The sequence below is a fragment of the Gymnogyps californianus genome, chromosome 3 (assembly GCF_018139145.2).
Source record: "Gymnogyps californianus isolate 813 chromosome 3, ASM1813914v2, whole genome shotgun sequence".
NCBI lineage: Eukaryota > Metazoa > Chordata > Aves > Accipitriformes > Cathartidae > Gymnogyps > Gymnogyps californianus.
The window spans coordinates 9,539,276-9,555,034 of NC_059473.1; the positions used below are offsets into that span (position 1 = coordinate 9,539,276).

Sequence of the window (15,759 nt, forward strand, 5' to 3'; positions counted from 1 at the left end):
ACATTTAACATTGGGGGTGGAAGGGTGCAGAGGAGGAAGAAGAGCAAAACAAAATGTGCTCGACACAAGGTTCAGTTTCTTAAGAAACCAGACTAGAATTGCCAGAGGGAAAAAAGCAGCAATCAAAAATACTCCAGGCAATCACTAGATGGTGCTACTAAGAGGAAATATGTACCATGAAGGAACTTTAAAAACCCAGGAGCCACCTGTAAGCTTTAAGCCACATAAAAAAAAGACTCCCCATCCCATTTGTAACTGTGTAGGCCACTTCTCCTCCCACACAAATACACTGCAATCTTGCAGAACCTAGTGCAAGTACTTATATGCAAAAGGGACTCCCCTTCGCTATTGCCGAGTTTCTTTTAATTCAAATTGGCACCTGAAGAGCAGCAGCCACTGCGTGCTTTGTGGTCCAGGAGGAGATCAGAGACAGACAGAGGTCCAGGCAGCTCTCACAGTACTGAACCTCAGTAATAGGGCACTTCTACCAGCATTCCTCATTACTCTGACTTTAGCCTTTGATGCATGCAGCCTCATGAGAAATTTCTGCTTTCCCACAAGTTCAGGATTGCATTTCTTGACATGCACAATCATAAAGACTATTCATCCAAGCTATAGCACCTTCACACTTCTTATAAATGAGGATACTACTTCCTTAACAGAGCAACTATTCCCCACTTCAAAGATAACTCCAAACTGTATCGAAATGAACAGGTACACCATAAATTTCTAAAGACAGAACCAAATCTCACTTCACCATTACTATCACAAAGAATGTGCCAAATCACACGCTTCTGTAACCAAAGTTATGTCCATGTTGCTGTGTGCCACAAGCTAGAACCCAGCTAGCTCTGAACAAGATAATAATTTAGCATTTTGCCAGTTAACAGGATCCCAATACCCAATCTCAACACAGCATTTTTCTGCAGTGGGTCAGCACACTCTGTGCTGTCTCAGTCCTCTACCTGGCAACGAATCTGAGTTGGTAAATTTAAATCTCCACTGTAATGCTAAATGATCTATCTCTCCCCACCTCCTCCAAAGTGCTTCGTTCTCAGGGGAATAACATTAGCATTTATGGAAGTAAATGCCTCAGGGTTTTGCTAATGTGCTAATGAACTAGAGCCTTCCACCTTCAGATCACAAGCATGAATCCTATTCAGCTCAAAGGTAAAAATACTGCTTCTAGCAGAAATTTGATATCAAGATGAGTTCTAGTTCCAGCTCCTCCATCACAAATTCATCTTTATGCTTTCTGTGCAGTTGTATTTTCCAGGTCAGACAGGGCTTTGAGCTCAGCAGAGCCTTCTACCAAGGACCCCCAATTGCAGCAAGATCCAAAATCATTTTCATACAGATCTTCAGGATATACAGAACAGATTATCACACTTAGAAAAGGGAAAATAAAAAGAATTTAAAAAGTAATGTAAGTTCTACAAACTGGAATTCACAGAAGTGCCCAAACTACTGAGGTTTTTCAGCAAAGAGCTACAGAAAGCAAAACCTATGTAAGTATCAGCTGCTTTAGACCCCTTCACACTAAAGATTCCACTGTGGCCACATTATATTTAAACTATCCAGTTTTGCTTACACATAGCAAACAGCTATAACTTACACACATTTTTAGAAAGAAGTCATACAAAATCTGAAGAACCTGCTTTGGGAAAAAACCACAGGGAAGAGGGTTTTGAATTCCAGCATCTGCAAACCCCTACAGGGCTTATGCCCCTTTTTCCTGCTAATTTAAAATCACAGTATTATGCCCTAACGTTGCTCCTAGTCACTGCAAAGGTTCCTCTCTTCCACAGGAGGGAGCTTTTATCTTGCAAAGATGACTGAATCTCTTTCGCAGTTCTCATTTTGGAAACGTGTAGGAGCTCTAAACAGTTCTGGAGGGCCCCACGCCTGACAGCTTCCACACAGGATTAGCAAAGATGATTAAAAAAATGAAGGAAAAAACCCCAAAAACAAAGATCAAGCATTTATAAGCTAAACCATTCTTGGACCCTTGTGTTATATCACACTATTACTCCTCCCCACCCCACCTCTAATGCAATTACTTACATAGCAGAAAAAACTGAGAATGTCAAGTCCAACACCATTTATGTCCATACATATCTGACATACATAAACTTCACTCATGCGACTGAAGGTATCAGCTATCCAGACAGTACTAGAAGAGGAACAATAAATCACAGTAATTCAAAGAACATAACATCTTGAGAAATTTGGCCTAACAGCTGAAAGAAATAACTGAATACAAATTTGAAAATATATTTTAAAGGACACAAACGAAAGCAATCCTCTGTCTGGACAACCATCTATTAATCCAGCAAGTGACAGTCAGCTTTTACCAGGGTTAACCTGGATGGCTGCTTTTTCCAGAAAAACAGCTCACTTCCATCATTCAAAATTCTGTGCCACACTTGATCTGCAGCTCTGAGCTGCAATTTTTATCAAGGTAGCACTGTGCCATCATCACGTTTCACAGCTGCTACTTCCACTACTGTTCCCTTAGCAAAAAATAACAAAATGCAGAGGTGACAAGCCAAGTGGGAGCGATGCTTAAGCTGTGCTGTTCTCACCATCTAATAGCTAGAGAATTTCATATTCCCTGCTGTGTAAGTTCTAGTCCAACGGGTATATCCTCCTCCTGATGTGTATAGCTAATTCCCATCGTCAACAGTGGGAATAACACATGCACACAAAGGGAACAATGAGCCCTTGACGCCTGTTGTAGTAGTAATTTCAAAATATCAGGGTAAACATATTTTGCATGTGATAGATAATAAGCCTGGGCACCAGTTTCTGTGTTTAAGAATGCATTATGGGTTTGTACACTCAGAGCACTAGAGATACCCTACTCACCTAGTCTGCAGCTTTGTACGAGTTTCATGAAACGGTTCTGCCATGAATAACTAACTGCTATACACACAGACCTATACACACAGATCTAACGACAGATCAAAGCTCTGTGGAGCAAAATGGGGTAGAAAGGATTAGGCGAAATACATCTTCTGCTCCAAAGATCTTACAATTTGATTTATGACTAGCCACATAAAAAATAGCACATGCTGCTCAGAACTCTTTCCTCCTATTAAAGTAATAACTTAAAAAAATATTACAAGTCTTCCCTGTCTTCAATACTTGCTATTACTTCAAAGTCAACTATGGTATAAGCATGAGGGCTGTGTTTTGGCTTACACATAATCAACCCTAGCAAAGATAGATTCAGCTGCAGGCCATGGTCAGCTAAACAGAAGGCTAAATGTTAAGTCAGAAAAGCCAGCTCTGGTGTGATAACTTAGTGGTGTTAAATTTTCTTTAATCAAAGCCCTATCTGACATTTTAGAAAAAAAAATACATCCAAACAATCTGCAGACCATGTCAGATCACACTCTATGCTCAGGGTAATTTTTCAGAACAAAACTTCTCCTGTTCACAGGTAATTAACCCTGCAAAATTATCATGCTCTATGGTAAACATAAATTGCTAACAAAATATTAATAATGAAACAAAACAGGCCAGACAGCATAGTTTGAGAAAAGACCGCAAGTCCCAATACAAGCAAAGGCAACCAGAGAGTCTTGTTTGTATAACACTTAATAAGTCCCAGAGGGAAAAGGGACAGCTGTGTAAAGTTGCCTTGGTTGTCCCTTTTTTTTTCTCATCATAATTATATCTGTTACTGATGTTTCATAAAATGAAATGTCCAGAGAGTCTCCTGAAAGTTCAGTGTGAATACTGAAAAAGCTTGAACATAGAAAGCAAATAAAAAAGCATCCTCAGTGATACATTTTGGAAGCTAGCCAAGATCATCTTGGCAGGTTAAATCTCCTTAGGTCAAGTAAAAATCTTTACTGAGGAACACTGCATTTTCAGCACTCATTTGACTTATTTTGAGTACAAGGACTTAAAGTGAACTTGACATCAAGTTTCCCAGTAGGACTTGTAGCTTACAAAGACAGCGTATCAATATTTACACTCATTCCATGACTCCTGTTCTATTTCTTTAAGTAGATTTTTTTTTTTTTGCTATATTTGAAAAGAAATTACGGACTTTTTAAAAATCCTGAAAAGAATCACTCTCTTACAACTTGAAACTGCAGCTGAGAAACACAAAACACTGGAGTAGATTTTACTCTAAGATAAAAAGGCAAAGGTCAGAGTACAAGGTAGGTAATTAGAATTCAAGTCTGGGAAACAAGAATTACTTGGTTTCACTCCAGTTCCAATAATCACTCTTATAAACTAATCCAGAATGTTTTAACCAAAGCTAGATACCTAGACATATAGCTTGAATTTCAGAATTGCCTAAGCATCTGTCTGCTTTACTGGACTTGAGAGAAAGAGGGACATTAGAAGCTGTAAGAATCAGAAAAATCTCAGACAATTCTGAAAAGGGAACCATTGTCCCTTGCAATTTAAAGCATTTCCTAATACTAAAGATCCTTCAAAAATGAGTTACTTTTCAAACAGAGTTTAGAAAAACACATGCCAACTAAAACCTTATCAAAACTTTTTCATTTTCAAGCATATTTAGCAGAAATGAAATATTTACACACAAAAAGTTAACTGGAAGTTTGGGATGCTTAATTTGTTTGATCTAGTAGCTGGAAGTTTTGTAACAGAAAATTTTCTACAAAAACTGTTTTGATCTAAAGAGCCATTTCTCCATAATAATCATTTCATAACTAAGATTGTATATAACTAAGTAATATTATAGACTACTTACTTCTGTATCATGCCTGTAAAATTACTATGACTCACAGACATAAGACGGATAAACATTGTGTGGTTTTTTTTTTTCCCTTTTAAGTATTGCTTTCTAACAAGATGAAGGGTTAAAATAATCATTTGGCTCTCTAAGCTTCTCCTAGCCTCAACCCTTTCTCTTATTTCAAATTAGCAAAAATAAATGGCAGGGTATGATCCTTACTAAGCTACATATCTACTTAACCCTGAACATTAATGAGTACCAGATCTTTTATCCCAGTATGGTTCCTTTTTGTCCTACTCTTGCATAGGAAGCATACCACAATTTTAACTAAAGAAAAGGGGATGTGACTGGAGAGTCCAACTGCAGTCTCCAGAGGGCATGATTTAACTCCTGCCTGGCAAAGCAAGCACAAGAAGCGAGCACAAAAACCCAGAACAGTGATCGGGACTTTTCTGCTTCAATTAGACTGCTATTTGAGTGTGAAACTTGAACTTGGGCAACTACAGTGCCTCCAGCTTAGGAGCAAAGTCAATACATTGAGTTGGAAGCTCACTTTTATGGAACATGAAACACTCACATGGTGCTTGGACATCATTACAACATGTATGAAGCTTTACAGAAGGCATTGAATCCTTTTAAAACTTTTATGATCCAGAACAGCTTTATTTAAGATATTTGACCTGCCTGGTAAAAAAAAGAGCATTTACAACATTCTATGTGATGCACTGCCATTTCTGAGTAAGTTGCATCTGTGAAATATCAACAGAGACAAAAGTGTTCTTACTTTCCATACTTTGAATACAACAATTAAATAAGAGCAGGAGCCTGCAAAAGTGCCTGCACTGAAGTAGAAGGGTAAGTAACTAAAAATTAAAATTTTCCACAAAAATACCTGATATTTAAGAAAAATTATTTAGAAAGCATATGGGCATCTTCACTGAGATTTGAAACATATTGATCATACTGAAGCAGAGGAACCAAAATTGATCCCTTTTTGGTAGTTTAGTCCCTCCCTGATACACACGAGTATTGGAATGATTCCAAATTGCTTTTAATCATGTCTATAATGGGAAATAATACTAAAACAAAAATAAATCAGCAAAAGTAATTGACAGTAGAAAAAAGGGCTGAGTCCACTTGCGATAGAAGGTTTCAGACCCCATCAGGTTCACTGGGATTTGAGAGTACACAAACCATACTGAGTCAGGGCATAATTCTATTGTATCTCCAATTCTAACACTGTTCTGTGAACTTTTGCACCTGTATTTGCAACACACCAGAAAGCTAGCACAATCATCCCCCCAAATACCAGTTGTCTCAACTTTTCAGGAACTGAAAACTGGGGAAAAAAGTCTGTCTATAGTACCAGAAATAATTTAGTTTGGTTTCCTGCGCACTAATATTCCATATTTGGTTGACTGGTCTTTAAAAAGTTGAGCCCTCCAGTTGAAGCTTTCTATACAAGTGGGACAATAAGGTGTTGGTCCCTTATGGATTTTTGGTGTTTAACAAAAATTAGGTTTATAGATCTTCCCTCCCGTAAGGATAATACAAAAATCTTTCTCCTCTGCTCTGTGACCTGTTTTCACACAGAGAACTTCGTATTTTGGAGGATTCTGCTTGTCAAATGCAGCTGATCATCACTGCATACACCTTGTTCCTTAAAGCTAGCTAAAAAAGGCTTCTCAAAATGTCAGTGGCAGTAATACTCCTTCCCTTGGCTGTGGTTTTGGTTTTGTTTTTTTTTTTTAAAGCTCAAATAGTTACTGGCATTTCATACCAGCAAAGATGCATCTATCTACAAGATTTTAAAACAAAAAGGGGTGTGTGGGTGTGAATGTCTAATCCAGAACAGTTATAGCCATAATGTAAGCTCCATTGCAGCTCACTGCTAGCATACCTTAACCCTCATCTGGGAGGACCACATTTAGCCTTTGTATCCATTCTCTGGAAGGGTAACAGGAACTCAAATGTTCCAGCAACAGCATTCTTTTCATCAGCAGTGCCAGAAATTTAACGTGCACCGTTCTTCTAGGAGGCTACCAGATCACTCAATCTGGCTAATAGATTAAAACCTTGCACAGTACTAACACCACATATGGAGAGCTGCAGACTCCAGTTTTCTTACATCTATGTTCTTTTTTAAATGGTACTCAGAACATGCACAAGATGTTTTTATTAGAGCTGCAGTCAAGGACACATCAGCTATAATGAAACAGTAAAATTTAACTGCTGCCAACAACATTCTGCTTTGGTCTACAGTCAGTTTGAGCTTCTGCCCAACATCCACTTGCTATCAGGCTCCCACAGAGTGACACTAAGCTGCTTCGTCAAGAGTCTTAAAAGTTTATTTTGCTTTTACTGCAACTCTTCACTATGCAGTTGCGCAGTAGTAAACATGACCTTAACATCGAGTGGAAGTTTGGCAACAACTTGATTGCAAATGTAATCTACAACAGCCACAGAAGTTAACCAAGCCAAAAGCAGAGTTACAGCTCTTAAAAACTCAGACTATAAATGGCTATACAAGATCACATTTCACACTGCAGTTTGCTAGCATGATTAACTGTAGCGCTGTGTTACACCTGCAAATCATTTGTCTTTTTGCAAATACTGCAGAAGTAACGTAGATATCCCAGTACCTGACTGTCTTCAAATCAGGTAACAGTACAGGAAGAGTAATAAATCAGTGGTACCATTTGAAACATGCACTGTTAAACAAGCGTGCAAATCTCCATTGGATCAGGACCTTGGATGGTGAAGCGATGATCTAAAGTCCGCTGGAAAATAAAATGGCACCATAATTTTAAAGGCTCAGAATGAAGGCCTGGTTAATGTAGCACATAAGTAAAAGCCTTGATCAAGTTTTTAGGATAAATGTTTTAAAAGCTGAGTCTGTAAAGTTTTGTAGTTATAAAACACATTCTATTGCAATGTTTTATAAGACAGAGGGAGCAGCTGAAAAAGGAATACGTCTGAGAGTTATTTACAAATAGGCTACAGAAATAGCTAGCTACTACCCTTGCTGCTGTTAAACAGAAAGCTGAAGTAAAAAGATGAGGCTTCTGTGAAAGCAATTGTCTAGGTACAGATAAAAAGAAGATAAAACTGAAAATAAAGAGATATAGTAAGTTGATTGTAACAGAGCTCCTGAAGTGAACATTCTGATAAAATACTGTGGCCACTTTTCAGAGGTCAGCATATGAGAACAGACATCGAATTTCCATGCTTTTAGCATTTTCCTTTCTCAGAACAGCACTTCAGTACAGGCAGTAGATATACTTGGCTCAGGAATATACTGCTAAAGTCACAAAAACACTTCAAAATTAATACGGGTTAGATCATTTCCTCACTTAAACTGGCTTAAGTCCCAACCCAATACTTGTTTTTCAGCAATTTCAACTACAGCACAGTCAGGCCCTAAACAAGTAGCTTCAGCAGCAGCTTTGTCATCAGCTTAATTTGTAGCTGTCTCTCCCCACACTTATCACAATCACACATTCTTGACTCTTCCCAGTGCCTCACTAGTGTTCATGCAATCACGTGGTCAGTCAGATCAGAAGGACGATTTGGTGTACACTAATTTTTGGGGAGGTTATTTTTCAGTCACATTAGCTCCTTGTTTCCACCACGCTTGCAGCCCCAAGAATACAAATAGTGGCACAAGGGAGAGGTCAAGAAGGTGTAGCAGGGACGAGCTTTGCCTCAAACAAATGTGAAACTGCACTTTCATACAGAAGTTCAGGCCTCGGCTCACTGCAGTATTTGCAACCCTGCTCAAAGCACACTGACTTGAGGCCTCAGTTACTATGGCGATGAGCATGGAATAAATGTTTATATATAATTAGATAAATTCTCCCTTCAAGAAAGCAGTTGTCCTTCTCACAGACAGCTACTCTTTTTTTTTTTTTAACTGAACAGATGTAAAAGTATTAAAACTTTAAAGCTTAAGGATCACTATTATTCATTAGCAAGTTAATGATAATTTAAACCTATGGCAAGAATTAAAAAAAGCACATGAAAAATTAGTCAATGAGAATCCCAACTCTTCCGAAAACTAAACTGCTAAACTCCCTACAGACAAAGTTAATGCTTGCTTTTATACATTTTAGGGTTTTGCTTAAGAAAAACCAGAATGATTAATAAAACTCTCTCGTTGTTTAACAAAGCTTAAGAAATACTTATTGAATTAAAAAAATGAGTGTACGAGTCCTTTTCTTCTACGCAATCACTAAACTAAATCACCCCTACTTGTAAAACAAGCAGTATTTCCTAACTCTAAGCTTACTGTAAAAGCAGTAAGCTGATACAAACAAGTTAATATAGTTGAAATGCTTAGTTCATAAACTCATGAGTAGCTTACTTCCTTTTTCAAAAGATTATGAATCAGTAATTACAGTAGAACCATCTGCCACAGAGATGAATATTCTGCTTAGGGTTTTGGGGAACCCTTTGCCACAACATTTACGTATAACTTGGACTTCTTCTGATTAAGAAAATCCAGTCCTAAAATGGGATCACTAGTCATATTCCCTAGCATCTAAAATTGCTTTAAATTTAAGGAACACTAAATTCAGAGTAGACAAGATGATTTCCTAGGATCAATGACTATAAAAACTAATGACAAAAACTTAACCAAACACTGAATTCCTCCCTGAAGAAAAACAAATAATTGGCAAAATGCAGCAGAAACATTGCCAGCTGATGAGCTGCCTCATTCTTTCCACTATGATGCCATCTGTTGCCAGCTCTTCCCTGTCCACGTGCACTACATTCCCTCTGACTCTCAGCCTGACCCAGATCCAGCCCTGGTCTCAAGTCTGATAATGAAATCCAGTTTTACCCACCCAGTGGGTGTCAATAACTACACCTGTGGTTGGACGTGGTACTTTGGTGACAGTGGGCAAGTAAAGAGGCTTCTACTCCCAGCCACCTATTACAGCTCTTTTCTTTCACTGAAGTTTTTCTCCCTTCTCCCCAGTCTGCCAACATAACTACATATGTATTTGCTCCTGTCCTGGTTTCAGTTGGGATAGAGTTAATTTTCTTCCTAGTAGCTGGTATAGTGTTATGTTTTGGATTTAGTATGAGAATAATGTTGATAACACACTGATGTTTTTAGTTGTTGCTAAGTAGTGTTTATACTAAGTCAAGGATTTTTCAGCTTCTCATGCCCAGCCAGCAAGAAGGCTGGAGGGGCACAAGAAGCTGGGAGGGGACACAGCCACGACAGCTGACCCAAACCGGCTAAAGGAATATTCCATACCACATGATGTCATGCCCAGTATATAAACTGGGGGGAGCTGGCCGGGAGGGGCGGATCGCTGCTCGGGAACTAACTGGGCATCGGTCAGCGAGTGGTGAGCAATTGCATTGTGCATCACTTGTTTTGTATATTCTAATTCTTTTAGTATTATTATTGTAATTTTACTATTATCATTATAATTATTTTCCTTCCTTTCTGTCCTATTAAACTGTCTTTATCTCAGTCCACAAGTTTTTTGGTTTTTGTTCTTGTTTTTTTTGTTTTTATTCTCTCCCCCATCCCACTGGGTGGGGGGAGTGAGCGAGTGGCTGCATTTGTTGCTGGCTGGGGCTAAACCATGACAGCTCCCTAGCCCAATTGTCCAAGTAATTAACTTCAGAAAAACTTTAACTACTTAAAGCGTTTATGCTAAGAGTGATAATATTTTAAGAACTGAGTTAGGAAGCAGCCACATACAGGTTCATGCAAGTGGATCATATGTGGGAAACTTCCAGTAAGAAGGGCAAAACCAACAGTGTATACTCTTCCTGCAGCACAGCAGGAGCCAATGTACACACCTGGCATCTATCCACACACTATAACCCAGTGGTAAAGAATAGTGAGATATTAACCCTAATAAAATAATTGAGTAACATTTAGTTATCCTTTACATTTAGGCTGTAAATTCCTCCAAGGCAAAGACTTTCTTCTGCGCCTTGCACACATTGTTGATACACAAGAGATAATAGGAAGATGTACAGCTGATCATGGAGAAGCAGAGTGTAATTTTGACTTGCTCTAAGAATAGGCCAAATGCCTTCCTCCAGTTCGCATGCAAATTTATTCCTGAAGACAATGCAGGTATTTGAGGGAAGAAACTCAGCTTAGAATCTGCATATCTCTTCAGGGACCATCCAAGTCAAAAACAGATCTTCTCAAGCACCAAGGTTTACAGCTTTAGCAGCTTCTATCAAAGGATTTTTAAGTGACAAACACATATTTATAGAAGTGATCTTTGTTTCAATTGAGTATTTAGCTATAGCTGCAGGGAGCAGCGTGCTATCGCAAAAGGCAGTAACTAGATAATTAGGTCAAACTAAGTCCCCTTTTATCCTTAAAAACCATGCGTTACTATTAATTCACGAAACATTCATTTATGTTTACAAGATAATCCATAGCAAGGGACCAGACATCCCCAAACACTGACACTAGAGCTATCAGTTGTGCTGAAAGCCAGGTAAATCACTTACTGTACAGCTAAGCTATCTCAAAGTGGATTTTCTTACTAATATCTTTAATATTTTGAGTTGTGGTACACAGTCTTAGAGATCCTGTTTTCATTTAAACATGAAACAGTAGAGAGTTTAGTTGAGTATCTTTACTTAAAAAGCTGGATTCACCATGAATTTAGACTGTAATACTGAAACAAAGGAAATATGCAGCTTTTAAGATTTTTCACCCTTTTAATACCTGAAATTTTATTAGTGAGCTATTCTGTTTATCTCTTATGCAGATTTTTGCAGATAAAAAAATTCACCTAAAACTGTTGATATTACACTTTGAAACTTTTATAAGTCAAGAAGAATCCTTAATTTTTTTTTTCCCCCCTCTACAAAAAAGTATTTAGGCTGGACATGTCAGGCAATGTTGGATTTATCATATTTGAATATTATGTACTTTTTTGTAAGTAATTATGCATTATATTATGTAAATGTCAATACACATATAAATACACTACATATTTGTATAAAAATTTCTGAATCCTCCACCTAGTAGTGCTATTGCCTTTCAAAGAGGACATTTCAAAAGAGGCCTTAAAGTCTACATGCTCACCTGAGATACCTAGTGTGTAAGGTCACATAGCAAATGAGTGACAAATTTGGTGGTAAAAATCCTCTATTTAAACTCAGTGGTGTGAACAGAGTATTAATGGAGGTGTTCCCAAAGTGACATCCAGAAAATCATGTACACTAGAAAACTTAGGGTTTTCCAAGTCTTAGACTTTAGGGTTAACACTTATCCACTTCACAGATGTTAAAGTGACTGATTTGTTAATAGTTGTAGCAAAGAATCACCGTGGTCCTGATCAAGGTTTGGCATCCCCAACTCTACAGGAAACTGAGTACAGAAGTGCTTAGTAATCCCATAAAAGAGAACAGAAATAACAGGGTGTAAGCTAAACCTTATGCAGATAAGAATGGCTGGATCTGTTCTGTGGTCTTCATCAACACAGCAGCAGGGCAGGAGCACATTACTACAGATTAGGACACATTTGACTGAGGTGTGGCTCCTGAACAGGACCACACGCCACATGGGGACGTTAACAATGCTGGAGAGCCTAAATGCTAGCTCTAAGGGAGCGGCAACAGGGGCTGCCCACAGCAGCAGCCTTTCATTGGTCTGCTCAGGGATTCAGCACGCTTCCAGCTCAATCTCACAGCTCAGTGGAACCAGACAATCCCTGGGAAACTACTTTCATCTCTTAACTGGAAGTTATCTGCAGAGTTACCCCCAACCCAAACTCTCTCAAAATATAATTATCCCAAAACTATCAAGAGATACACAGGAGAAGACTCAAAGCTGGCTACTCATGAATGGAGATCTTGAGCAAACACTTAAACTGGCTACTATGATGCCAAGAATCGAGTATTTTAAGCTTCCACTATGTTCTATAGCGTACCTCTACAGATGTATGCATTCAGTCAGAACGAACACCCACATATTCAACACAAGATAAATGTACATCTTCACTAACAAATTAACCATTTGAGCAGTAAAACGTGTGCTGAATGTTACTAAAATACCAATAAACTAAAGGACTTACCACTGGGGAGGCGAGTTCTCCTTTAACAATTGTACAAACCAGATACTTAATTGAACACTGTACAAACAAGATATATTTCCAAACCTGGAGTCACAGTACTGCAAGTTGTCTTTTTTTAAATTCTTATACACATTTCACTCCACATTAACATGAATTAAAAGATGGCATAGTCCCTGGTTAAGTTGTATTTTAGTTCAGTTAACTAACTCCCAAGAATCTAGTACTTTATCCACAGATCCCAAGTGCTTTACAAGATTCCAGCTCTGACTGCTTCAATGATGGATGTTTTTCATCGCAGTACCACAAGCTTTACTGGCTTTAGACATTCTCTGCTCTTTTCTAGCAGCTTCAGGGGCCTTGATCAGGTAGCACATTTCCTCTTTAAAAAGTCCATTTGCAGGGTCACTCAGACTTTGCAGGAACTGGGAGGCTCTGAAAGCAACACAGCTCAGATCTGGGGAAGTTTTGTGTTTTGTTTTATTTTTAAAACACTGTTTACTCCACACAACTATTTCAAAGGCTCTGACCTCCCAAGGTTTGCAACAAACAGCTTTAGGCTACATCCAAAGGCTTCTGAGTGTTGACAACCAGGTTATGCTTAAAACTATTTCCCTGGAGAATTCATCTAAAATATGCTCTATTTATTGCACTCAGAACAGCAGTGCTTAAAAAAACCTAACAGCCCACACAAGAAGGGCTGCAGGTTGTTCAACATGAAAGGTAGATCTCCATTTATGTGTCTGAGAAAAAAAAAGAAGCCTACGTACACACTGGACAAATTCTCTCACTGTACCAGATGTGGGTACATCTGGCACACTATTGATCAAGACTGTCCTGGTCAGCAGAGGGAGAAAGGGGTTCACTCCCAAGGGGATTACATACGTGCTCCTCCTCCTCCCTAACAGCAGTCCTTCTCTCTTCCCTGGCCCTAAGCTAAATCCAGTAGTAACTGCCACTGTATTTGATCAGCAGAAGACTGGGTACGTACTCCCTGGTATTGAGGCATTAATTAGTCCCTTTCATCCCAGGGTATGATTACAGGATGCAGGCACAGGGAATGAAAGCTTTCAGTTGCTTGCTACTGAGGTCTTGCTCAAGGTATTGCTAGAGCTGGAGAGTTCATATCCAGCAGGGCAAGATAGTATTGATGACCTGTATTTATTCTTTCCTACGTATGCCAAAATCAGTAAGTAGCATGCTGCCTCACCATGCCATGAGGGGTGTTTCTCAGAATGGTTTCTATTTGCAAGAGGGCCAGAACATAAACATTTCCCAGACATGTCCTACACTTTTAGCTCTGCTGGTTAGCAACAGGAAGGTAGCAAAATACTCCTGTGCGCACAAGTCAGCCAGAAAACTGCAAATTACGTTAACCAAAAAGCCACTACAGTGTTGTTTATTCTAGTCCAAAATTGGTGTGAGCTATAACAGGAAAAAGAGACTGACTGCAACTACACTAAGAAGGTTTGTCAGAACGGCAGTACTGTCTCATCCACAGGCTGCTGTTACCTTGGGAATAGTGGGTCCAACACAACTGTATACACCTCAGTAAATCTTCATCCAGTTTCGACTCATGCAGTTGTAGCATTACTCAGAGGTAACACGCTTGTTACAACACTAAACAAGTTTCCATTTCTTTTTAATGCCAAGATTTACATGCACTACAGAGCTCTCAGGGCATTGTGAAGTACAGTTGTGTACCTCACGTACCTGTGCATTAACTCTCCATTGCAATTTTACTAGCTATCCCTAAGTCTGCAGAAAGGGTCATGTAACCACTTCAGTTGAATGGGAAAGGACATAAAGTTGAAGTTCTTTACACGATAATATGATTTTTTTCAACACAAATAGTCTCATCCCATTAGTATTATCCTGACAATGAATAATCTGCACTATTCTTTTCTGTGTGATACTGTTCTCGTAAACCTCCGTGTGGTTATTTATGCATAAACACATGCACCCAAGCCACAAAATGATCTGTTGAGTTCCCCACCAGCTGAAAAGCATTAGAATCACTACTGGTCTTATTCTTCCTGCCACAGACAAGGCTTACAGGAGTGAGTTTTTTGAAACTAGATTTCACATTGAGGACAGCCTGGAGTGTCTCTTGTTGTACTATATATGCTGCTTAAACTAGGGACAGCACATTTGAGATTATCATCCAATGGTAAAATTGTTTGGGCTGTAGTAAAAATCAATGGTGTTGCTTTATAGTACAAAATCTAAAGTTCTTTTCAGTGTGCAAAGCAAGCTACAAAATAAAACACACAAATTCCAGAGAGCAGGATTCTTCTCTATTGACAGAGGGAAGAAAAATAGTACTGTATGACTAAGTCACCCAAAATTTCATAGTATTTACTTAGGAACTTCACTTTCATTATGCATACCTTTTGTCTGCAGGGAGACAGAAGTAGTTGGGGGAAGTCTGATATGAAAATATGAGCCAATGCCTTTATTCTAACACTTGAAATCGCCTCTGGAAACTCTGCAGGTCCTTCCGGAAAAGGAAAATCTCCATTTTTTCTTGTGGGAAATTTCTTGTGGGAGAGTTCAGCAACAGCACGGTTGATCAGAAGCTAATGTTAAATCCACTGAAGTTATAAATCCATTCCACACCAGAAAGTAGATGGTACTTTGCCAAATAGGTAGGAGGCAGAAGCATCGTGACTTACAGCGTACCATGGTAACAAGCTGCACCCCATCCCTGGCAAGTGCCCCTTTTAATTAGGCAGTCTTTTGCAACGTGAAGGCCCAAAGACTTAAATCACACGAGATCTTCAGATTAACACAGATGAACAGCAAGTCCAGCCAAGTTATAATTCCTGTAAGGGATTCTTTAACCTCTGTGCAAAGCAAGAGCTCCCAGCAGCTGTAATGACTCCGCACAAAAAAAGTTGCAGTCTTAACTACTCTTTCTCTAAGGAAGAGGAGGATGCCAGGAAGCTAAATCTTTTTATGATTCCTTAGGTG

At 38.9% G+C, this 15,759-nt stretch overlaps 1 long non-coding RNA gene across 1 annotated transcript in view; it reads right to left on the reverse strand.

Moving 5' to 3' along the window:
* LOC127015007 (uncharacterized) overlaps positions 1 to 15,759 on the reverse strand; it is a 40,537-nt gene that overhangs the window by 20,281 nt on the left and 4,497 nt on the right. The gene's annotated exons all lie outside the window — the stretch shown is intronic.